Genomic DNA, 26,966 nt, shown 5'->3' with positions numbered 1-26,966 from the left:
ATTTGAACTTTTAATAGAAGCAGTGCTAGATGGGGTGGGGGCAGGCAAAAGAGGCAAAAAAATTCTCCAGTCGTATCACCTTTTATCTAACATTATTCTATTCTAAACATCATTCTGTCCTTTTCCTTTTCTTTATCCCTAACATTAATATTTTTAAATACTCGGGGAATAACTCTGTGTCTAGGAGAGCAGACCACAACTTGCTTTTTTAATCATTCCCGAATAGGTAAAGCTGTAGGAAAGAGGATGAGAACCATGCGATTCTTACTTCAGAAGCCCTCATCTGAGGATTAATTTGGCAGAGATATTGGGAAAAGTTTTTCTTTCAAATAAATATTTAAAATCATTGAGTAAAGCTCATCTATAATTATGAAGCATAAGAAATCTTAATACTAACAATGTAACCCAATTAGTTAGCATTTGACTTTTTTAGATACAAACTCAGAAATGCTAGTATCAATATCAATTACACATTCTTGTCAAACTTCTTTCAAAGAGGTTATATATATCAATTAAATATATTCTAATCAAACTTATTTCAAAGTCATTCTGCAATTATACAATAGTTTAAGTGAAGAATTTTTATCATTGCATACTGGGGGTTTTAGAAGATTGATTTAGAGATACACTGATATATCAAAGAACCTATAAAAATAAATACCTCAGAAATCCAATGCCTTGAATGGACTTGGCTTTCATTTTCCAGTTCCCACCTTTATTTTAGATTTCTACCTAAAAGGATGTGTGTTCATTGGCAATAGTTTCCATAGCTGAGAATGATGTCTCTTAGATGTTATTTTTTTTTCAATGTTTATTTATTTTTGAGACAGAGAGAGACAGAGCATGAACGGGCTAGGGGCAGAGAGAGAGGGAGACACAGAATCGGAAACAGGCTCCAGGCTCTGAGCAGTCAGCACAGAGCCGGACGCGGGGCTCGAACTCATGGATCGCGAGATCGTGACCTGGCTGAAGTCGGGCACTCAACCGACTGCGCCACCCAGGCGCCCCTAGATGTTATTTTTTAAACCAGGAATAATTTTGTGTCGTTATATTTTATGGTGAATTATTGATTAGATGGCTAATGCTGTGCGCAATATATCCACTTATATTTTTACTAGGCTGAGCACAATTAATAGATTCACAAGAAGTGTACTTGAGAGAATGTCAAACAAGAGCAAGGCAGGGACCTGATACCATGCCTGGTATCGTTAATATGCCTTTGTTTGCAAGGCATAATACATCATTCGTTTAATCATGCAGTCAATAAACATAAAGTATCTTTTTACTTCCAAAATAATCTGCCAGAAGTTGTAAAAGACATAAAATAGTAGATTCAAATCCTATCCTCAGAGAATTTATAATATAGTAGGAAAAGTAAGGATATTTTATAAATAAACAAAAGTTAAGAAGTGATGAGGAGAAATGAAAGGTTTTAAGAATTTAGAGCAGTCCTAAACACAGAGTGCACATTAGAGTTTAAAATTTTCCAAAGTGCACCCCTACCCCAAACCAATTAAATCAGAAATTTCTGGAAATAACGGATAAGAATAAGTATTTTTCATTTCCTGGGTGGTTCTAATGTCCAATGAGGTTTGAAAACTACCAATTCATAGGAAGCGGACACACAGTCACTTTTAGCTAGGAAAAATCGGGGAACAAGTTGGAGAAGGTGGCCTTTAAATGAATCATGCAGTAGATGTTATGGATTTCTTCTCTCAACCTTGGCTTTACCCTTCTAATTGGAGAGGTCAGGAAGCTAAAAATAATTCCTGGCCCCTCTACAGAAGTGTTCAGGATGCAGATTCGGCTCTGCTAACACAAACCATGTGTATAAACTGGAAGATGGAAGGGAAACGGAAGACATGTTCCTGCTGCTGCCGATGCTGGCAGACTGTGTCAGACCTATGTGGGTGCTTTCTACTATTTTGAAATGCCTGGGCTCAGGTTGTCCAGGGTTCAGTGACTAGATTTTTGGCTATGAGATATTGTGGTAATCATATCATTGTGGCAGCTGCAGCAGGTTTCTGACCTCTGTATTACAGAGCAGAATCGATGTAGCGGTGGGAAAAGAGCAGTCTCTCCTATCCCTTGGTATTTTATAATAAAAATACTACCAGTGATCTCTCATATTCCTGTTTCTGAGTGTCAAGCACTGTATTAACCACTTTATGTGGACTGTTTCCTCTAGTCCTCACAATGGCCCTCTAGGTGAAGTCTATTATTATCCTCATGAATAATATTATCCCCTTAAAGAAGAAACCAAAGCTTATTGAGGCCAAGATCACCTGGCTCATAAAAATGCTAGATCAATGCTAGATTCAAAACGACACTTGTCAGAAACTGAAGCCTAGGATCTTAGCCTGTGCAGACCTCTCTTTCCCTGGAGATGTGGGGAAGGGCATTAAGATAGAGCAGCAGAATTAGGATAGACATTCATACTTGGATATGCAAGGTAGGCACGGGAAGCAGCAAGTAATTTATTCAGTGGCTTTCAGGGCACAAGGAGGCAAATATTGGAGGGCAAATTAGAAAGGTAGACTGGGAGAGATCATCAGTGGTTTAAGTTTCAAGCGGGAGTTGAACATATATATTTTTTTTCTATAGAAAAGGAAGTGACCACTGATGACTGGGAATAGGTACGTGAAATGTTTTGAGCTGAGACTTATAAAAATTAATTTAAAAATAACGATAGAAAGGATTGCATGATAGACATACCACAAATAGGCAAATCAATTAGGATTCCATTTTTCTTTTTTTTTTTTAATTTTTTAATGTTTATTTTTGAGACAGAGAGAGACAGAGCATGAGTGTGGGAGGGGCAGAGAAAGAGAGGGAGACACAGAATCTGAAGCAGGCTCCAGGCTCTGAGCTGTAAGCACAGAGCCTGAAGTGGGGCTCGAACTCACACTCTGTGAGATCATGACCTGAGCTGAAGTCGGACACCCAACTTACTGAGCCACCCAAGTGCCCCTGGATTCCATTTTTCAATATGCCATTTGGTCAAGAAATATTATTTTTCTTCCTATGTAAAAAAGTGTGTTTTACATGTTTTATGGGGGAATATGAGGAGAATTCTTATTGAAAAAATAATGGCCAGTCCTCCAAAACTGACAAATGACATCATGCTACAAATTTAAAAAAGAAAGCAAAAACCAAGAACCTCAACCAGCCTAAAAACACACACACTGAGTCATCTCGGGGTAAAACCACTAAAAACCAAAGACAAATGACATCTAACACATGGGGTAAAAATATTACTTTTGGTGTAACAACAAATTAAGAAGTTACCTACTTCTCAACAGAAAAAAATGGAAGCTGGACAATAGAAAGACAAGGTAAAATTGCTGAAAGAAATTAGAAGCCAACCTAGATATCTATACTCAGATAAAATAGCTTTCAATAATGAAGGCGAAAAAAGATATTTTTCAGACAATCAGAAACTAAATATATCAATAGCACACTCGTATTAAAATAAATACCAAAGACTGTTTTTCAGGGAAAAAATCATTGATCTCAGATTGAAGCTCAGAGAGGAAGCAAGCAGTGAAAAACAATAAAAACTATAAATAGGTATATCTAAATAAATATTGACTATATGGAATAACTTTAGCTAAGGAATTAGAAAAATTGGATAAAACAGGAAACTTCTAAAATAAGTAAATATTAAAACTGGTACAAGAATATAACATTTCAACTAGTTGGTAACTATCAGAGAAACTAAATTTATTATTAAAAGCCTATTTACACAGTAAAATGCAAGCCCAAAATGGCTTCACTTGTGAATCTTACCAAGCCTCAAGAGATAATACTAATCTTAATAAATTATGCCAAATATTATAAGCAGGAAACATGTTAGCTTTGAACCCATTAAGGTGATACCAAAATCTGAAAACATTAGAGAAAAAATTTATAGGCCAATTACACTTATAATAAATAATACATTTTGCAGTACATACAATCTTTACTCAAATAATAACCAATTATCTCTAGTAATATATAAAAATGTTAATCATGTCATGATAAATTGCATTTATCCCAAGAATGAAATTTTGGTTTAAAATTAAAAAGAGAATCACTGTATTTCACCACATTTATCAAATAAAAGAGAAAGCCATATAATTATCTCAGCAGATGCAGAAAAGGCTTTTGATGAAATTTGACTTCAATTCAAAATCAAAAACTTAGCAACCTAAGAATAAAAGGAATTTCCTCAATGTAATTTAAAAATATATAGCAAACATATATAATGGTGAATGCTGATAGCTTTTACGCTGAGATCAGAAACAGAAAAAGAATGCCCGTGATCACGTTTATTCAGTTCTATACCAGAAGTCATAACCTGTGCACTAAGATGAGAAAAAAAATATCAGAAATAAAAGAAACAAATAACTGTAATTATTTTCTGATGACTGATTTTGTGTGAAGAGAATCTAAATGATTCTATAATAAGCAATTAGAATTTGTAAGTGAGTTAACAGAGTTGCTAGATAAAATATCTATATACAAAAATCTATTGTATTCTTACATAACAGCAAACAAAATGAAATAAAAGCTATATACCATTACCAAACCCTCATATACCTTGTAATAAATGTAATAGCATGTATGAAACCCCTACACAGAACACTTTGAAAGAATATAAAGAAAACACAAATACATAAGTAGAAAGATAGACCATGTTCATAGACTTGGAGACTCACTATTTTGAAGGTGCTATTTCTCTTCTAATCCTTTTAGAATATAAGAAAATGTTTTCATTAACTTGTAATAGGGAAAAATTTCTTAAGCAATGCAGCCATATAGGGAGAATTTGATAAATTGGACTACATTAAAATTAAGGCCACTATTTTAAAAAGATTCTAGATAAGAGAGTGAAAATAAAAACCACAGAGTCAAAGAAAATATTGTAACTCATGAACCAACAAAGGAATCATATCCAGAATACATAAAGAAATTCTAAAAGTCAATAAGAAAAAAACGGACAATACAATAAAGGGGCAAAGGACTTGAATAGACATTACTCAAAAGAGGATGTCCAAATACTAATAAACATGAGATTGTACTCAAGCTCATTATCAGTGAAAGAGAGGTTAGCAAGTTTCTTGATACAAAATCAATATACAAAAATCAACAGAATTCCTATACAACAGAAATATAATGTTAAAAACTATCATATTTGAAAGCAATAAAAATAATATTGTGTTAAATGTAACACAGTATATCTAAACCTTATGATATTGGGAAGACTTGTCATATGAAATCTCAAAACTTAAAGTCATTAAGGAAATATAGTATTAGAACTGGATAAACTAAGAGACCAGTGGAACAGCATGGAGAACACCAAATCAAGTATGAATCAAATCAGAACCAGATAATATCAGACAAAAATTATATATTTATTTTTGATATATTTACATTTATAAATATTGATCTATTATATAAAGAATGAAATTTAAGTTTAGTAAGACTAAGAAATTATTCAATAAATGGTCCTGGAATAATTGGTTACTTACATGGCAAAAAACTAAGCTGGATCCCTACCTTATACTATACTCAAAATAATTCAGTCATCAATATGAAAAGCAAAATTTGAAATATAGGAGTAAATGTCTACACTTTCATGTTAGTAAAAGTTTTTTGAAAAGATGCAAAACACAAACCATAAATGAGCAGATTGGCAATCAAAAAAAATTGGTCATTGAAAGACACTCTTAAATGAAAAGACAATCACAGAATAACAGGTTAACAGATGATATTTGCCACACATATAATGGACAAAGGATTAGAGTAAAGAATATATAAAACACTCCCATGAGTAAATAAGAATTAAAAATTAACAGAAAAATGGGAAAAAGATACAAACACATGTTTCTTTTCTAAATGACAGATATTTTAAAGAAAGCTGAATCTACTCCATGGAATTTGAATCGATCTGTTTAGCAAACCATAATAAACTATATATTTACATTCACAGAGTCAGAAAAAATGAACAAGTCTGACAATATCAAATATTGTTGAGGATAAGGACCAATGGAAACTCACTCACTAAAAATAAAAGTAAAACATGGAAAGGATAAAACCACTCTGAAAAACAATATTTCATAATATTGCAAAGTTGAACAAAAACCTTTTGTATGACTCAGCAATTGCACCCGTTAAGTGTGTTAAGTCAGAAAATCTTGCAGAGATCATGTGCAAGAACGCACAGCAGCATAGTTAATAGTAGCCATAACAGGAAACTGAATATCTCTCGAAGGGAAAAATGGATACATAAGTAGGTGTGTGGTCATACAACATACTAACATATGGCAATAAAAACAGATGAATTACAGGTAATTCATCCTCAGTATAGATGAACTTCACAATATTGAATGAAGCAATTAGGCTGTAAAAGTAAATACACTTTTATAAAGTTCAAAAACATTCAAAATGGATTATTAGGAGAATTATAATAGATAGGTTATTCACATGTTAAAATATGTTAGTATGTTAGTTAACATGTTATTAAACACAATAAATTTTAGTCAAGCTATTTTAAAAATCATGATGATTATAAACACAAAAATCAGGATGCAATTAAAGTTACCTAACTTCTAGAATTAGACTGGGTATTGAGAAGTTGCAAAGAGGATTTCAAATATATAGGATCTAGGTATTTACCCAAATGATACAAAAATACTAATCCAAAGGGATACATGCACCCTGATGTTTATAGCAGCATTATCAACAATAGCCAAATTTTGGAAAGAGCCCAAATGTCCATCAACTGATGAATGGATAAAGAAGATGTGGTATATATATACAATGGAATATTACTTGGCCATTAAAAAGAATGAAATTTTACCATTTGCAATGACATGGATGGAACTTGAGTGTATGACAAGTGAAATAAGTCAGTCAGAGAAAGACAAATACCATATGATTTCACTCATATGCAGAATTTATGAAACAATGAACTTGGGGAGGAAAAGGTGAGAGGCAAACCAAGAAACAGACTCAACTATAGAGAAAAAACTGAGGGTTGCTGGAGGGAAGGTGGGCAGGGAGATGGATTAAGTGGATGATGGGTATTAAGGAGGGCACTTGTGATGAGCACTGAGTGTTATGTGTAAGTGATGAATCACTGAATTCTACTCATGAAATTAATATTACATTGTATATTAACTAACTGCAATTTAAATAAAAACTTGAAACTACAATAAAAGTATTTAGGGAATGTTTTGATATCTTGACTAAATTGCTATTTCTTTACCTTGCAGATATATTAGAAATATTCCTTCCTATATATGAAATGCTTTATTTTTTAAAGATTTCAAAAAATGAGTAGATGATAAGTAGAGTGGTATTATTAAATTATTTTTTCTTATGTTTGTCAAAAGAGACATAATCTAGATTCATAATCTAGACATAATCTAGATGGGGGTAGCAATATCTAAGAAGGGTTTGACTGCTAATGGTGGTCATGGAAGTTGTCCAAACTGGGAAGATCTGGGATGCATGTGGGCTGAATCAAAGGGAACTGAGCAGGAACATTTTAGATGCAAGAGAGGAGAGGGAAGCAATAAATCTCTCTCTCTCTCTGTCTCTCTCACAGTACCATGGAAGTGTGCAAAGTGGGAACATGGTTGCAATATGCATGAGCTTTGTGCATGAACATTGTGCAAATCAAGGACAACCTGTCTATGTCTTATTACTTTCCTGTCATGGATTACACTTTTGAAAACTGAGAGGGATTTTCCTTCTTATGGTGGACTTGAAATATACAAGGATACAATTTGAGCCTTCTGGTTTCCAATAATGTCTCTATTGCCGATGTGTTTTTGAGGAATTTTACTTACTTGAGGCAGTTGAATTACTGTCAATATGTTATTCTAAATAGCAATTATAACTTACATAGTTTTGATTACAGCTTTTTGTTCCACATAGAGACAGGTAATACTATATAAATCAACACATTATGTTTCCTAAAATAGAGGACATACAATAAATGGTATATATGGTTACTTCTGTCTCCAATACATGATGTGTAAATTTTGCTAAATAGATGCAAATAATGCCATACCCACTACTTTTGCACATAAGTCAAAGTGCACTGTTCTTTAATTCAAAGTTTGCTGGGATACCTGGCCTAATTTCCATCTGGCTATTCAAAGCACCTTCACTCAGCCTGTGTAAATATATCTGTGTTCCTATGAGAGTACTGCAGGACTATTTCGACTGCCCGTTCAGGCTTTCATTGATTCAGTAAAGTAGATTTGTTTCTGCTTTTTTTAAGGGATGAACTTGGGGAGAATTCAAATCTAAATGGTGTAAGGAATATTAAAATCCTCTTGGGAAGTGTTAGTGCAAAATGTTTAAGTCTTTGAAGTGTGTGATTGATATACCAGACTTGAATGGAAACAGAAACTGGATGAAGAATCCTAATTCACACTATATTTAACTTAATTTACCTGTGGCCCTTTTTCCATTTAGGATTTTATTTTGAATTGTTTCTCTGATGGCCAGGCAGGAGCATTTTTTGGAAACCTCACCGAACAAAGTATATTTCTCTGTGCTCTATGGTTATAGAAACCATCTATAGTGCATAGTTGTATAATCACCTAGTCTCTTGAGGCAACTGTTTCCATCATTCTCTCCTCCCTCCCTGCATGCACTCCCTACATATGTTTATTGGGTACTATATCCCATTGATTCTATTTCAGAAGCATCCCTTAAATCTTATTTTGGGCCCTCTGCCTATCTCTGATGGGCCATAGTGGTTTACATCTATCTGGGGATATTATTCAAGATTTCTTCCTCTATTGAGTGGAACCAAGCACATTGCTACTACATGACTTTTGTTCTCTAATGATAAGCTCAATTTCCCCCAGGAAGTTCCAGAACATCCTCCATGTGCTCAAGAAGAATCTTTTCTCAGACTCATCTGATCATCTCCCTTCACTGGAAAAGTCTCCAACAGCTTATTTTTGACTCTGAAAGAAAGTCTAAACTGCATTAGCATAGAGACCCTTTACTATCCTGTCTGCTTTCCCCTCCTCTAGCCCTTTCCAGACTCCGCACCGCCCAACATACACACATCTCCCACGTATGCTTTAGCGACTTCCAGTGACTGCCTATTCTTCACACATGCTACATCCTTTAATGGCATTGAGTCTTCACCTGTGGCTTTTCTTCTAAATCTAATACCCTCTTTCTCGTCTCACTGACCTTGTCTGCCTGATGATTCTCCTCATCCATCAAGGTCCAGTTAAAACTCCTTTTCTCGGTAGCTTTCTCATATCCCTCAGGAAAGAGTAGCTGCTCTCATTAGTTCATACATATGTCTATTTTTTTCTTTTGTCACATTTTGTAACAGTTTTTTCTGTCCATGTGTGTCTCACTTGTGAGCTCCTCAGAGAGGAAGAATGTTGCTTACTTCATTTGTGTATATCAAGTCTGAGTATAGCAGGACCTCAGAACATGGTTTATGACTAAAGAAATGACTGGGAAACTTCCTGTTCTCTAAGGGCGTGGAGTCCAAGGCAAGTATTGATGAAAACATATATGCAAAGAGGATTCTATCAACAGAATAAGGGATAAAGTTTCAATTAGTAAAGAGTTAAGAATTTGTATATCCACTTGACTAGTGAATTAATTGTATCTATTACATCTGTGGCAAATATGTCCAAGGACTGAAAATGAAGGTTAGGGAACAGAAGGTAAAGCCCTAAAGACCTGTCTGTGGCAAGGAGAGTTCTTTCACTTTCCCTGTGAGGGCAGCTGAGGAAGACACCTGGTGGGTTCCTTCATTACCAACTGAGGAATGTGTCAGAGAAGCAGCAGAAGTAGGTGGCTTATCTGTGGATATTAATAAAGGCTTTTTTTTTCTCTCAACTAGGGGGACTGATATGCTTCTATTAACAGTTTTGGAGGTGTTGGCTCAGATTCTTCAATTCTCTGTTGGACGTTACACCAGACTTTTTGGATTTGTGCACATAACATTTTGAGATGAACCATGTCTTTACCCAGATCACAAGATCTTTGTCTTCTGAGATCTATGATGTTAGCTGAAATGTTGTTTGATCGAGTGACTGAATTTGACGAAGTTTAGGGGAGTTAAATGAGCTATATGAAAAAATAAATCTTCCAAAGTCTGGGTAAACTAGGCCAGATGGGATAAATATATGTTCTACAGCAGAAGAAATTAAAATGCACATATTTAAAAATATGAAGGAGTTAGGATAACTAGTAAAAAAAAGTTCTTTTGGTTTTTTTTCTTTTCTTGGTTCTGAGGGTTGAGTTCAGCAGGTCTGTGTGTACTTCCTTATCTGTTTTTGCTTGTCACCCAAGACAAGGCATATTGAGAAGAATTAGGTTAGAAATCAGAAGCTGGAGATTGTGGCACCTGTTGCTTTAGCACTAGCATATAACTTATCCACTGTTGTGGAAACCATTTAACCTTTCTGGCCCTTATGTTCCTTAACTGTAAATGAGAACAGTAATAGCTGTCCATGATCCCACTCAAGAATTGAGTGGGATGTAGGAGTGGAAAAGTCATGGCTAAGTCATCTGTAGGTGTACTTGACTTGGTGGAAAATGTGCAGTTATAACTGTAGCTCCCATTTTGAAGAAGGAGGCTATTTTCTTCCCCCCTCATGCACTACTTTTTAAAAACTCAACAAACAATTTAAAAATAACTAAAGCCATAACTTCAGGCCATCAATCAAAAATAACCTAAAACAAGCATCATAGAATGGTGGTGGAATGTTTGATATTAGTCTCTAGGGACATATTTGCAAGTCCAGTTTGTTGGACGCTGAATGTCTTGTGTAGAGAGGTCAAATAGTAATTCTCCTGAGGGCTGATGAACTACTCTCCCATGAAACAAAACAGCTGACTAGAGCTTTCCATCTGGTTAATTTGTTCTGTGGATACTAACAAGGAAAAAAAAAGTGATGATTTTCTTGGAGATTTACATTCAGAATCATGTAATTATAGCAGCTATTATTGAAATGGTAAAATATATCATGGTAATACACAACTATATTTTATCAAACATTATATTCTTTAAAAATAAAAGAAGTAGAACTCTTATAAAATATGTAGGTTTAATACCATCCTTGAGTTTTCTCTCACTGGGAAATTTTCAAGACCAAAAGAATACTCCTTTAGAGATGAAACTGTATTATCTAAATCTCTGTCTATTCGGATCCCAGTTTTCTGCTTTTAAATTTGTCATTAAGTTTGCCTCTACAATTTTGATCACAAAGGAACCACAAGCATTTCAAATTATGTGTAAGTTGAGTTTTCTCTTCTACTTCCTGCAAAATTGCTGCTATTTCTGTAAAAAGTCTTCTGGAAGAGCAGATCTGGTTCCTGGGTTGACTTAGGGTCTCTCTTGCAAGCCTTGTTTTGAAGTTCTGATTAAGTGAAGGGTTTAATAAACATAAATACTGAATTAAAAGAGATGATTTATCTAAAAGTATTTAGCATAGGGTCAACACGTGGTAGAGGGGCAGAGTGAGTGTTTCTTGCATATGAATTCCCCTGGATCAACCTTATTTCCTACACATGGAATCTATGAGGATACTGCAGATCTAATGTAAATATTAGAGAGTATTTTTCCTGCTTCCTCTCTATGCTTTTTGGAAAACTCAACAAATCTTCTATGGAATTCCTTAAGGGTAGTAATTGTATCAGTTTGTTTTGTTTTGTTTTGTTGGTCTTCCTTTTATTTCAAGATCGCCTTCATTACACTCATTAATTACTAACAGTATGTAAACACTAGTAGCTGTTTTCTGAGCACTGAGGAGGGAGCTCCATTGATTCATCTATTTAACACTTTCTACCTGCTTCCCCTTGCATCTCATGACAATTACAACCTTACTTAGCAATAAGCATGATGTGTCGTTGTAAAAAGGAAGTCTACCTAAGTCCACTGAGGAAAGACTGAATCTGTAACCATGACCATGTTTGTAACACACACTAATCAGCTCCATCACCCCCACAGGGCCAGGTATTTGCACAAGATCACATGAAAAATTTGCTATGATCTGGGGAATATACTTCACCAGAGAGGAAATACAATATCTTTTGTAACTTTTTCATCTTTCCATGTTTGAGTTCAATACCATGTGTTATAAAGAGATTGTGAACTGATCACTGTAAAGCCAAGATGGCTATTTTATTTTCCTGAATGTTTTTAAATAAATTCTAATTCCCTTCCATAACTAGTGATGAGAAAGCTCAAATCTTGCTCAATTAACTCACCTTTAAATGGTGACAAACATATTCAATTTAAACAATGGCTTGAGAGCAGGTCAGGTTAATAACTGTGGATCCAGGCACTATGCCAAGTGGTCCAATCACAAGACAGTCGGTTCATCTGAACCCTATACAATCTTGAAAAACTAAAAGTACATGCTCCTTTATAATATAGGAGAATCAAGCAAAAAACACTTTCTATGATTTTCTTTTAAACAAGTATGTTTTTAAGTATAAGAAATAAACCATTTCTATTCTGATAAAATAGTATTAGAAACTGTCCAAGAAAATGAATTGCTCTTCATTTGGAAGGTGGCCAATATAAAATGATAGATGTATTCTTTAACTAATAGATCCTACAAGGTAATTTTTTAAATCCCCAACTTACCTAAATGACAACTCCAGTCAAACAAATTAGTTAGGAAGAACTTTCAGCCATTCAACTACGAGCAATAAATAAGATTTCACCATTGATCACATAATTCCTTCCTGAGAATATGCCAAGTCTAACCATACAATATATTGGCTTTCATATATCCTGGCATTAATGTGTATTACAGCTTCTGTTGGTTTATGATCTTCAAATTCATAAAACACAATGATGGAAGAAGAGTCCATTTTTGGACCTTCTGAAATTAGGAGAGCCTGTCAACAAGTTCTGTTTCACCTTGGACTTAAAGCTTCAGACATTACTGAATTTTAAGGTATATGAAGGTACATTTATAAATTGTATTATGTTATGTATTACGTATTGTGATATGTTTAATGAATGCCCTTTGTGTTTTTCTTAGATATTATTTATATTCTACCCTGTATTATAAATGATTTGGAGCTTTGTTGTATTTCTTATAACCATCATGTAGACTCACTGAGAGCAGCTACCCTGTTTTACTCATTTCTGTGCTCTACTGGAAGACGAGCAGTGCCACATATTTTGTGGGTGATCTTCAAAAATGTCTTGGATAAAACTGTTGGTAATTAAAAATGATTTCTATTTTATTAAAAGTGATGAGGCTCAAGACCAGGAAAATAAGCTGTGGCTCCTCCAGTCTTGGAATCTTCTGCTGGGGCATCATATGATTCCCTAGTGACTAGAAGCACTCTTCAAGCAGCATTCTCTTCTTGATTTCTGGGGTGGAGGCTCCAGATACTCTTTCTCTTCCTCTGAACTAATAGGCCTAATCAGAGGATAACAAAGTGTCCTATATCTTTGCAAGTCTACCAGCAGTTTTCCAGATGATTTTATGCATCGAGTAGGTATTTGCTGTCTCTTTGGATCTTTCTATTCTGTTTTCAAAATTAGTGGTTCCTGCAGCTTTAGGCTCTTATTAAGCCTGTTGAAGGCTGGGGAGGGGAGGGCTGGACCTTTGATGGGAGGAGCTCTTCCTGGCCCTTCACAGACATGGGGAGGATGCAATGCCAGGCACTTATTGAAGGCCAGCAGCCTGCTACTAAGGGCTGGTCATAAGGCATATGTACCCCTTGTCATATACATGACATTTACAATCTATCACCAAATTCTTAACTTTCAGTTGATTTTCTGGGACAGGTAACAGTAGCATTATTTATAAAACCACTCAGTTATCAGTATCCTATTTGGCATTTTGTCAACACCTAAATATTTATGTGGTTTAAAAAAATGGCATTTATATTCTTCCTTGCAAGGTAGAAAATTGTAAATGGTATCCATAAGTGGTGCTTTAGAGCAAATGAGATAATATGTATCAAAATACCTTAAAAATTATGAGTTATGCAAATATAAACATTGCTGAGAAGGAAAGTATGTAGGAATTAGAGTAATTATAGATGGAAAATGACAACATTTTAAGAACATTTACAAGTTGTTATGCTAATAGTGTTGTAATACTTGATATTGATCAAAACCAATCTTGGCATCTCATCAACTGACATTTCACTTAAAAATACTTAGAGTAACCCTTGAGGAAACCACAAGATACAATATGATGGAATAGACAGGGAAGGTAGAGGGATTTACTTTTCACTGGGTAGCCTTTTGTACTTTTTGAATTTTGTTCCAAATGCATGCATGGACTATCTTAAATAAAATCTTAACACAAATCAAAAGATTAAGTTTATTTCACTTGACTCTCTTGTTCCTGATCATAAAATGTAAGAACTAGACGAGATAGATCAGTTTCAACTCATTTTACAGATATGAAAACTAAATTCTGAAGATAGTATTCATAGTTACTTTCCAGAAAGATTAGGAAAAATGGAATATATCTTCCAAATAAAACTGTGTAAGCACTTAATAGAAAACACCCAAATTGCTAATAAACATGAAATTTTAAAATATCACTCATTACTTTGCTTTATTACCACATCTGTCATTTGCATGAATTTTAACAAGCTCCTTTTTAGACTAGATTACTACTTTGTAATGAGTGACCAGGTTGTTAAATAAACATGAACAATTTTCTTTAAGATTGTCCAAAACTGGATGCCAAGTTAGTGACCCACTTAAAGAATCTTACATTTACCACCATTTTGGTAATTTTTCACAATTTGTTTCTCAGCTCTGCTCTGTGTGACCTTGTTTTCTCAAAGAGAAAGAAAGAATTAACTTCCATTTTCCAACAAATTAGCTGCACAACCATTCTTCTCTGCAATAGTTTTCTGCAATAGTTTAAAAAAAATGTCTACCATTAGATCTAGGAGGGTGAGGAGGAAGAGAAATAAGGAGAAGGATGAAGAAGGGAGGAGAGGGAGCCCAGAAGAGAAATTTCAGAAACTCAGGAAGAGGAACCCCTCTGGGTATAGTAAGATATTTAGAGATAAAGCCTCTTAGTGCTGCAGTCATTTTGATGTTTTTCCTTCCCTATAAAAGCATGCTTCTGATCCAATTCCATTTTTACGGAACCCCTAAATCTAGGAGCAGGGAGGGGTTTTTGAAATTCTCTAGTTTGTGCCTCTCATCTAACAAATGAGGAAAACTGAAGGCCAGGAAGGCAAATTGTTTGTTTTTTAAAGCTGAAAAAGTGGTTAGTGCAAAGGTTTCCACCAGAGTCCGGATCTCCAACTCCTCATGGAAGCCATTTGTCATTGTTTTCATATATAGATGGGCAAAAAGCTTGTATGGAGTGACAGCTTTGGTTACTGCTGTGATTTTTTTCCAAAAGAGAAAAAAACGTATTTGTATCTGGCTCTCCAGGTTTGAATTACTGACCAGGTAACAACCTCACATGCATAGAGAGGTTCATTCTGGAGCTCAAGCCAAGCCACCACTAGCTATACAAAACAAACCAATTATCTTCAACAGCAAGTACATGTCCCCTCCAACATTCAAGGCCAATTCAATTTCTATTGGTTTTCGTTTATTATAGTTGTTACTGGTTGGGAAGAAAAACCCAAACCACATTTGGCTTGATTTTCTGAATCCTCACCAAAAATATGAGGTAGTGATGCATGTGTGTATATGTGGTTTGTATATTTGTGTGTATGTGAATATGTGTGCTGTGGTGTGTGTGTGTGGAGTGGGGGTGGGGGGTGTTGGGGCTGGGGATGTGTGGTGAGTGCTGGAAGTTGATGTTAACTAGTTTTTCCAGTATTTCTGCATGAAGCAAAATAATCTTCCTACCCGAATGTGATTTACAAAGATACCAGGCAGGACTGTATCCTGTGCTTTGGTGATAGCATTAATCAATAAATTCAATAATTCCCTTGACAGTTTAAAATTTGTTGGTGATGGAGGGGGTGACCATTTGAACAGCTGCATGGTGATATTGAAAACCAGCTTTAACTTAATTTTTATCTATTCTTGGTCTTGAGTTGTAGACAAGGTTGGTTCTCAGCATCTGTTGAAGGAAAATGCTTGTAGTCAAAGTGCTCACAGCCTCACTCATCAGTTGTGGTTTACACCTTTGGAAACACAATGTGTTGATCTCAGGTTGTTCATGCTAATTTTGAGAGTAAACAGCAAAATCTGTGTTCATTCCCTTGGAAACCAAATGTTCACAGTATTAGCTGACAAATACTGGTTACGAGTTAGTGTTGTTTTCATTTTCACCCGAAGCATCACTCAGTGTGTGAATTTTTAAGTCATGCGGATGTGTCACACACACAGGAGCAGAGATCTCTCCTTGCCTTGCTCAGGGCTGTGTCCCTGGCACCTAAAGCAGAACTTGGCACAAATATGTGTTAAATGAATGCAGGAAGAAAGAAGTCAGATGTTTGGCCACAGAATTTTAAAGGTTTAGAGCCAAACAGCCACTCTTCTCCCGTTTTATAAATAGAAGCCAACCCAGAGTCTTTAGATGACTTGTGTTTGAATCACATTTTCTGCGACCTTCAAAATCCAAGCTCTTTAGCATAGCATTTCAGACCTTTCATGATCTGGCTCTTTCAACCCAACATTATCCAACAGTGTACTTTTAGTTCTATGGGTTTCACAAAGAGCTCTGGAGTGCCAAGTCCAGGCCATCCACAGTGCTTGGCAGTGAAGGTGAAACCAGGTTTCTCCTTTGAAAAGCTTTCATGCTCTGGGAGAGAGACTCACAAATAATTCTTTACTCCATGACTCTTCCACCAGATGAGGACCTTGGCTCTAAGTTCTCATGCACAGCTCTCGGCACTTCCCCACACACAATTCATCTTGGCTCTAGTTAGTCATGTTTACTGCTCAACAGTAAGCTTGAGGTGGGACAGACGCTACGTTCCTACCAGACTTCTGATGTCTAGCAGTATCACCCGCATATGTTGAGTACTCAGTAAACATTGTGGATGGAAGAAATGAGGGCAGAAAGGAGAGAGGACATGCGGAAATACTTGGGATAAATGCGTGGGGCCCTCTGGAGATTTCAGGAAATTTCTAGAAAGCTTCAAGTGAAGCTTCTTCTAGAGCAGTGTCCTAAAGTTTGAATAAAGCTAGTCTGTAGGAAAAGCAGGGGAAAGTTCCTAAGCAGTGGGGAGTCCACATGGTTGTGGAGGTGGTGACCTACCATGCCAAGGGATGTGGATGACAAGCCCAGTGAGCACAGTAAGAGCTGCTCGAAGGACCAGACCTGGAAGGCAGCATTTCATCCATAGTTGAGCAAAAGAAACGTCACTTATGAAACTAAATATTTTTACATGTCAGAGCTTTAAAAACCCAGCTATACATTGCTGCAAATATATTTAGCCTACTGTTTGCTTCTTGGTCAATGGAAGACCACACTATAAAAGCAGGTCATACGTGTGACATACGCTGACATACGCTGTTAACTAAAAATCTTAATTGACATTTCTGCAATTTACATCGATGACTTAAATTTATAAGAAACCAGGAATGGTTTCTTGAATTAAAAATCATATAAGAGAAGCTCTCATTTCCCCAAGTTTCTATACTTGTCATTTCTCTTTTGAAATTATTGGGGATAAAACGTTCCTCTCTTGGATCTTTGATTCTCTTATACTTGTGGAATGACTTAACCGATAAATAACTGGGCAAAAGGGTCCTCTCTAGTGTAACCCATTCTCCCTCAACACTCAGATGGAAATTGCGTGCTCACAGGCTGCAACTCTGCTCCTCTCCCTCCAGGGAATTCGCTGCAGCCACCTGGCCCCAGGAAAGAGCACTGTCACCTGCAGGGCCCACATTCTCTCTCTTCTGGGAGTGAACTCAATTCAGGCTGGAAGGGGCAGTCTTTTGAAAAACCTTGTTTTCCAATTCCGTTTCAGTAATAATCAATTGAAAATAAGTTGATTCACATATGACACCTGCGTCTACTTTGCAATTCTTAGAACTCTAAAAGTAGAGATACGTGATTAAGTGGAACTTTCTAATCCATACATATGTTACAATAAAGGTGGTTTATTCTTAAGTATTGTTTGTTGTATTATGTGTATGGATATGTGGGGAAAGAGGAGGTGAGTGAGTAATATACATACCAGCTTTTATTAACCAGGATGTTAAATTAGGATTCTCTGATTATGCTAGCTTTGTAGTTTAACACTTAAAAACAAAATGAAGGAGTGAATAGCATTATTTGCAAGCTCTTAGAAAAACAAGCAAAACAATAAATATTCTAATTATCTTGATCACAATAGCTGTTAATTCTTAAAGAATTTTGGAATTTGACTTAACTGTTTTCTCTTTAGGTTATAGCGTGTAAGGTTTTTGGATTTCAAATATTAGTTTCCCAGGTGCAATTTTCATAATGGCATATGTTCATTTCTATTAATTTTTTTCAAATCATTTGTGGTTTAGCTAACATCAAAAGTAAAGTACCAATATGTGTTTTAATAATGATTTATGGTTTACAAAGTCCTTTCATGTATATTATCTGAAACAGTGATTTTTAAACATTTTAGTTTAAGAATTTATTTAGCATCTAATGAAAACTATCACTTAAGAATATATACATATGCATGTGTTCACAGATGCTTCTCAAAACTAAGGAAACCAGGATTCTTGGAACCAGGCTTTAGATTAGAGGTTGCCAACTCTAGCCCAAGGGCCAAAACCTAGCCACAGCCTGTGTTTGAATGGCCTGAGACCTAAACATAGGTTTTACATTTTTAAATGATCAAAACACACACACACACACACACACACACACACACACACACACACAAATGAAGAATACAATATTTCAACATGTGAAATGATATAAAATTTAAATTTCAGTGTCCTTAAATAAAGTTTTATTGGAACATGGCCATACTCTTTAATTTACATATGGTCTGTGGCTGCTTTTTTTTTTAAACAATTTATTTTTAAGTAATCGCTACATCCAACATGAGACTCAAACTCACAACCCTGAGATCAAGAATCACATGCTCCACTGCCTGAGCCAGCTAGGTGCCCTTGTGGCTGCCTTTGAACTATCATAGCAGAGTTGAGTAGTTTCCAGGCCTAAAATATTTACTATCTGGCCCTTTACAAAAAATGTTTACTGATCCCTGATCTAAAGTTTCAGAGTATATTTTGTGGTTTTTAGTTATATTATGTTGAGTGTTTAATTATGCTTAAATTTAGGATTTGAAAGGGACCTCTACACACTGCTTAAAAGAATATAAAATTATTGACTAAATGACATGTAAAATAATGCTAGAAATCATTAATGTGGTGTTTGGAATGTAAGGGCATGGCAAAATGGTTCTGATATTGCTTTAAGGGAAAAAAGGAGTCTGATGTGAACAATCAGTGTGATCTCAACTACATAAATACTATTAAAGAGTAGAAATCAAGTTTAGAAGAAAATATGCTCAAATGATAGACCTCTTGATTGAAGTTATGCATTTTTAAAAACATGTTTACTATTCAGGACTTCATAAATTATACAATGTATCTCTTTGACAATAAGGAAAAACAAAATACTGAACTAAATTAGAGTACAGTTAAACTCTCAAAGATTAGAATCTTCTGTGGTAGTATAACTATAAATATGTTCAAGAGAATGAGTTGATAGACTGAATGTAATTATAGGACCAGAAATCATTTTGAAAAATTAAATTTTACTTCATTTAGGTAGCATGACAGCTTGGTATCAGATGCTTTTTCTTTTCTTTCCTGCATGCAAATTTATACCCATGAATCTGCTAAAGAAATGTTGATCTTTGTGTTAAGAAACAATTTTCCACAAAACCGAAGCATTGTTAGTTCTATATTGAGAGGCATTTGGTCAAAATTTATGATATATTATTCCTTGTTCATAGGAGACTCATGAAATGGTCATCAACATAATGCATAGATTCATGATGTAAAGAAAATTAAACAATTTGACCATTTTTTTCTGTAGCTACTATACTGGCTTGATCTACTTGGTGAATATTTGAATGAATATATAAATGAATAAATTACCTTGTATGACTTTCTGGCTCTGAAAAAAATACATAGTTTGATATCTTGATCAGGACAACTCTTAATACTCTTTTAAAACATATTGGGGGTAACATGACCACATTAATTAAATTGTCTTATGAAGAGTTGTGAGGAATCATTGAAGAGAATAAAATCAAGCTGGGATACAAGGAGCCCAGAAGCCCATTCCCCACCGTCTTCAGTTCTGTAATTGTGATTAAATTGTGAATAAAACAAAAAGGTGTATTCTTAAATAATGTGAGGGGAGAATCTGATGTATCAAAATGATCTACTGAAAAATAAAACTCAGAATCCATTTGGTATTTACTGCTCTAGCAAAATGAACAAACAAAAGAATATCTCAAATCTATGTTAGTAGCAACAGTATTATAACAGAAGAATTTGAGAAGAAATAAAAATAACCATAAGAGACTCAGCAATAGAGAACAAACTGAGGGTTGATGGAGGGAGGTGGGTGGGTGATAGGCTAGATGAGTGATGGGTATTAAGGACGGCACTTACTATGATGAGCACTGGGTGTTATAGGTAAGTGATGAATCACTAAATTCTACTCCTGAAACCAATAGTGTAGTGTATGTTAACCAAATAGAATTTAAATAAAAATTTGAAACAAAAGAAATAAAAATAAAAATGTTACTATTACACTAATACAAAATTCTACAAAATGGGTGTTTTTATTCCATCTTTAAGACAGGGAGGCAAACTAATTTGCCTGAGGTTGCAAAAGACTCAACATGGACCAGACTTCAAAGCCTTGATTCTCTTCTCTGTGTCACACTATCACCATTGCATTGACTTTTTAGCCTTGTTTATTTATTTAATGAATTTGAAGATCTTTGTCCCTTTCTAGTGTGTTAATAGTCCAACTCAGAAGCAGCATTTGGAGGACTACATCTCATATTTCCTTTTACTCAAACCAGATCTTAAAGCTTTCTGTTCCCTGTCTCCATTTCTCATTTTACAGGTCTTTGGAAATGTGTCTATAAAATGCATTCACTCTTTACTGATCACCTGCAACCTGCGAAAGAGTGTTTGAGGTATTAGAAATTTAGTATTGCCACAGTCCTTCACTCTAAAGGGGCAGATAGTCTTATAGGCGAGACAGGTAAATAAATGAGATTATTATGTGAGACCAGAAGGCACATTGGTAATATGAGAATACTCAAAGTGGTATGAAATGTGGACTTGGGTGGAGGGTGTTCTGTAAATACTTCCCAGAGGATGCACACCTGAGCTGAGATCCAAAATATGGGGGTGACTGAGTTGGGTTAACTTTGTAGGCAGAGGCTCTGCCAAGAAGCGCCTTTGGAAGTTTGGCAGAAAGCAGGCATTTGCTCTGTTCTTAATGTGCTGAAGGTCATTCGGCATGTCTGAGCAGTAGTGTGTGTGCGTGTGTGTGCATGTGTGCCCACCGGTGCCATAGTAGGAATTGGTTTGGAGAGGAATGTAGAGGCTAAGTTATTCAAAGTATTAACTGGTGATAATAATGCCATTTAACACTTACTCTGGGCCAGGCACTGTTGCAAGTAATTTTAATATCACATGTTTATTTCTCATAAAAAACCCAAGAAAAAGGCACACCATCATGATCTCCATTTTATATACAAGGGAAAGGAGACACACAGAAGTTGAGTGACAACTTCAAGTTTCCAGACCTAGGGAGCAACACAACTGGAACTTGAGTTCCAGCCAATCTAGCATGAGAAGCATGGTCCTTGGACTAGTATTATCAGCTTCACCTGGAAGCTTGTTAGAAATGTAAAAACAACCCAGACCTACAGAACCAGAATCTGCATTTTAACAAAGACCAGGTCCTACCTGAGCACTTCAAAGTTTGAAGAGATCTGTTGTAATCCCTTATAATCTATTATTGTTTCTCTTTAACTTTGAGAAGGAATCTGGACATTACCTTAAGGCCAGTGGAGAGTCAGGGAAAAGTTTGAAGTAAAGGTTGGCAAAGTCAATGTGTATTTACACCAATTGTTTTAGGTCAATCGCTCTGGCTTCAATATGGAGCCTTCAGTAGCAGAGGGCAATCCTGGAGGCAGAGAGACCAGTGAAAGGGCTACTGTTCGCCAAGTACAAGAAGATGGCAGCCTGAAATTGGGTGGTGGCAGTAACAAAGGAGAGGTGTAGGCGAATGCACAGGACAGCCTTGCCAGAACTTAGAGATTCTTTGGGTATTTGAATTGAGGGAGGGGAGGAGTTAGTTCCCCCAAGTTTATGGCTTGAGCAACTGGTTTCACCATGGTGTCATTTACTATGTAAGAGTATACCTGAGGGAAATTGGGTGGGGAGTAGGAAATGATAATTTGATAAAATTTGATGAAATTTGATAAAATTTAATTTAGATTAAATGGTGAGATTTGGGAAGACTTTGGGGCAGCCAAGTATAGCTGTTTAGCCAGGGCCAAAGAAAGCCCCGGAAACCACGTATAAATGGCAGGGAAACCATATAAATTACTTGGGTATGTTGGAAGGGGTCTTTGTGCAAGTCCTGGTTTGTCCCTGATATCCCTTCCTCCTCTACCATTTAATTCATTGGGGTCCAAGCCTACTCCGAGCAGTTTTGCATTCAGCAGACAATTAAACATACAGGTCTATGGCTCAGAAAAGATACTTCAGCTAGAGATACAGATTTTGTATTCATAAGCCTATAGAACAGATGGTAACTGAGGCAGTGAGATTTCCCAGAAAGAGAAAAGGAGTCCAGGATACAGGGGAGAAGAAGAGAAATCTGCAAAGCAGACCAAAAAGTGGTCTTCGTGGGAGAGAAGTAAGAGTTTGATATCATGGAAGCCTTGGGTAAAGCGTGTCCCAAAGTGGGGGAAATGGAGAATAGGGTAAAATTGATTCCAGACACTGAATAGATAACGAGAAATGTCTGCTGGATTTAGCAATACACTAGTGATTGACAACCTCCATGAGAGCTGGGAAAAACTGATGAGGACTAAAGCCAGATTACAATAGACTGAGAAGTGGGGCTCGGGAAGCGGAGATTAATAGAGTGTAGACAACTTTTCAAGAGATTGATCTATGAAGCTGAGGAAGAGGGGAATTGGAGGAGCTCAGTAATGAAGGAGAAATGTTTTAAGATGGGAAATTTGAGCATGTTTGAGTGCTGATAAAAGGAGCCCATAAAGAAGGGAAGATTAAAGACTGTGATGCTTGAAAGGGTAATGGACACTTGTATAGCTCTTCCTTTTATGTTCTAGTGTACCAGTAGGTAGGTATGGAGATATGGGAGGATGGTCAGAGAGATGAGAAGACTCCTCTGCTGGAGTGGAAGAGTCATCTGTTCCACATTCTGGGGTCCTTAGCATTCCATCCTAAGTCTTGCTCTCCACAAAAGGAACTGTTCTGCTCCTTGAAAACTCCACTTTTATTTCCATTACACACTTCTCAGGACAAGTATGGCCATGAATTAACTAAGCACCTGCTTTAAAATTTAAACTTTAAACTTGGGGCCCCTGGGTGGCTCAGTCAAGTTGAGCATCTGATTCTTGATTTCTGCTCAGGTTATATCCCAGGGTCGTGCAATCAAGACCTGTATCAGGCTCTGTGCCGAGTGTGGAGCCTGCTTGGGATTCTCCCTCCCTCTCTCTTTCACTCTTTCCCCCTCTGTTCCTCCCCAACCTGTGTGTGCTCTTGCTCTCTCGCTAAAAAAAAAAAAAAAAAAATTAACCCTTAAACTAAAATCCTTGCCTTAGCCTTACCTGTCTTCAGGTGAGGACAGTTTAAAGAGACAGTTTAGACATACTTCTGTCCAAAACCCTTTAAAGATTTGGTGAACCCACTGGTACCAAAATATGTCTGAAGCTGAGGTCTCTGGTTTCACAGAAACCAGTGGCTCATAATCAGGACCCCAGAGAATACTCAAGAGCAGATTTCAGGTATCTATCAACCCCAGATATGTAATTGAAAAATCTATTTGCAATGGGCTTTTTTTTTTTTTTTGTGAGAAGAGGGTCCATTGATTCTATCAGAGTCTTAAGGGCATCTGTAGTCTGTGGAGATAGATAAATGCTCAAGCTGATTATTTCCAGGGTACCAAAAAGTAACCAATACTAATGATGACAATCAGAGAGGAAAAAATACAATTACAAGAACATGGAAATACAAGTTTGTTTAACTGTCATCTGACTCAGAATTTCCCATGTGAACCCAAGTATTTGGTTTTCAATTCTAAAGAAATCATGTTTCCTAGATTGAAAACATAAAAAACAAATCAAAGCCTTTCCAACATGTTCTAGATGAACATTTATTTTCAATATTATAGTTGAAAGTTACTAGGCTTGCCTAAGGAACCCAAATGAATCTACCTTTATTCAAAATGTTGTTGGCAAGTATAATAAAAATCAGAGGTAAACTTGTCAGTGAGGTGATATGACATTAAAACACAAATCTGCTGCTCTTGCTTAGAATTGGCAACTAATGGTAACATGTGGAAATCAAGGAAGTGTAGAAAACAGACATTAGAGTTTACCTTCCCCATCAAACAATTTGGATTATGGCTTCAGGCATGTATCATAACAAATATGTTAAGAAATATCTTGTATGATACATGCTTGCAATATTTGCATTAAATATTAATCTATAGGCTTTGCTGATGAAAATGCTAGAATTTATACATGATGATATTGTGAATGTGAAATGACAGCTAAAATGACGTGAGGATTTTCTTACATTTTATTTATAAGGATTACACGTTTTATTCATGATTCTTTTCAGTTTCCACATGTTTGAAACCCAAACTAACAGCTTAGTTTTCAAATGGTTGACAGATACCACAGAGGGTCTGACTAAACTAGTGAGGGAGAAAGTGTAAACACATATGGAATGTATGCTGTTGCTTAAGAAACGCTGTTTGTTTCAAGAAGCAATGCTTAAGATTCCTGTAATAGATTATATATTTGTGTGGGCCAGACATACAGACATTTCAATTCAATCTCAGAAAACCTAACACTAGGAATGATCTTGGGGCGACTGGGTGGCTCAGTCAGTTAAGCATCTGACTTCGGCTCAGGTCATGATCTTGTGGTTCATGGGTTCGAGCCCCACATCGGGCCCTGTGCTGGCAGCTCAGAGCCTGGAACCTGCTTCAGATTCTCTGACTCCCTCTCTCTCTGCCCCTCTCCCGCTTGCACTTTGTCTCTCAAAAATGAATAAATGTTAAAAAATTTTTTAAAAATTAAAGGAATGGTCTCTAAGCCTGCTTCTGGAACAAGCAGGCAGATTTTTCTTGAAAATAGCAGGAATCTCACTAATTCACTTCAAATCTGTAAATGACTTCAAATTGTGCTCCGGATACATAAACCCAGCCATAAAATAACCGCAGTGATAAAGTTAGTTATTCAAATAAACGAAGCCAAATAAATCCCCAGAATCCTGCCACCTTTTTTTTTTTGTTGTTGTTCTGTTTTATGGCAATGAAGCTATAACGTGTATAAAAGCCATTTTCACAACTCAGGAGGCAACTCTGAAGAGTTATCTGTCCACTATGTGGCCCCCGCACACATATTATTGAAGTGAGAAATCTGAAAAGCTCAGCTTATAACATTTGATAACTGTTGGCTCAAATAGCTTTTTAAAGTTTCTAAGAAACTTCAAGATATACACTTACTTGCCAAGTAAAAGTGTTCTCATAAGAGGTTACTAGAATTTTATAAGAATCGCTTATACTTAAAAAAAAAATGAACGCCGAAATACCACATAAAAACCAGAAAGGAAACATGGAAAAGAAAACAGAACTTACTTTTTCTTAAGTTGCTTCTTCCTGTGATTTAAAGAGTAGGAAAGAAGAATATATGATGATTTTTTTTCCTCCAACACATCCAAATGTCAACTCCAAGAGGAACAGAATGAACCACCAGAGCTATCTGAGGGTTCCCCCAATTGCAGCTTTTTCAACTTTGTAGAAGAAAATAGGAGGGTGAGTGGGTTTCCTCCAAGTCTTGTGATGTGTATGTAGCTGACTCCTACTGGGCTGAAAAAGCACTCCTTGTCAATTTTTACTTAAAATTGGGAGTAACAAATTCTCTGCAGGATATCCTTAAAGGGAAATTCTGCCAAAATTAGTATTTGAAATATCTGGATAAGCTCCAGAATTTTAAAGTACAATGTGTATACACAGACAACTCACATACACACTCAAGAAATTTCCACTGCCTAGGCTAAATTAAGGGCATATTTAAATTTTTAAAAATCTCTAAAAGGATGATGTAGTTTCCTTTTCCTTGATTAATCTGTTTTGTTTGTTTGTTTGATTTTGTTTCATTTTCTTGCTTTCTGGTGACTATCTGAACCTGTCTCTTAGGTTAGAGATGGCTGTACTACAGAGCTTTTCTGTCGAACTATCTGGAAAGAGATGAAGCCCCATGTTCTTACCTGAAGAATTGTTGGTAGCTTGAGAGATAAACCCTGGGTTGTGGCTTCTATCACTGCCTTCTTGGGAAACTTGGGAAATTTGAGCCTTGGATTTGACTAGAATAACTCCAGGTAGCTACCTGCTTCCTGCACGTGCACTGAGGACTTACCACTCCCTGCTTCTTTCTGCGTATTGCCCTATGAGCTGGCAACAATTGTTATGTCACAGTCCTGGCTATATGACTTCACTTAAACATAGACTCATCTGGGCTTTTGAAATCTTCAATTCAAAAATGAAAAGTGGATAGAGATTTCGAGAGTTGTATCTAAAACTATATTTGAATATTGTAATCCAGAACAGGAATTCTCTGTGTACCAGATGGACTAAGGGACATTTGCTCCTAGAATTTCTACTTGAGGCCATTTCTTCACTTTATAAAGTGGGGCGAGAGAAGAAATGTTCTCTCTGAACTTCATTTGTTCCCAGACAAAAACTGTTCTTATTCTAAGTGCTAAAGAAATTATATGTTAATAT

General features: G+C 36.1%; 1 protein-coding gene across 2 annotated transcripts in view; it reads right to left on the bottom strand.

The window, feature by feature from the left end:
- FHL5 (four and a half LIM domains 5) overlaps positions 1-26,614 on the bottom strand; it is a 41,239-nt gene extending 14,625 nt beyond the window's left edge. Inside the window, exons 1-2 of one of the 2 annotated variants that reach the window (XM_047858381.1) lie at positions 26,453-26,614; positions 25,821-25,841 (exon numbers count right to left, since the gene is read on the bottom strand). The gene's annotated coding sequence lies outside the window, so the exon portion shown is untranslated. The remainder of the gene's footprint in view (positions 1-25,820; positions 25,842-26,452) is intronic. The other variant, XM_047858380.1, reaches the window with a different exon arrangement.
- Between the last annotated feature and the right edge of the window lie 352 nt (positions 26,615-26,966).

Source organism: Prionailurus viverrinus, chromosome B2, assembly GCF_022837055.1.
Source record: "Prionailurus viverrinus isolate Anna chromosome B2, UM_Priviv_1.0, whole genome shotgun sequence".
NCBI lineage: Eukaryota > Metazoa > Chordata > Mammalia > Carnivora > Felidae > Prionailurus > Prionailurus viverrinus.
The sequence above is the reverse complement of the archived record's forward strand: the minus strand, read 5'-3'. Positions and strand labels throughout refer to the sequence as shown.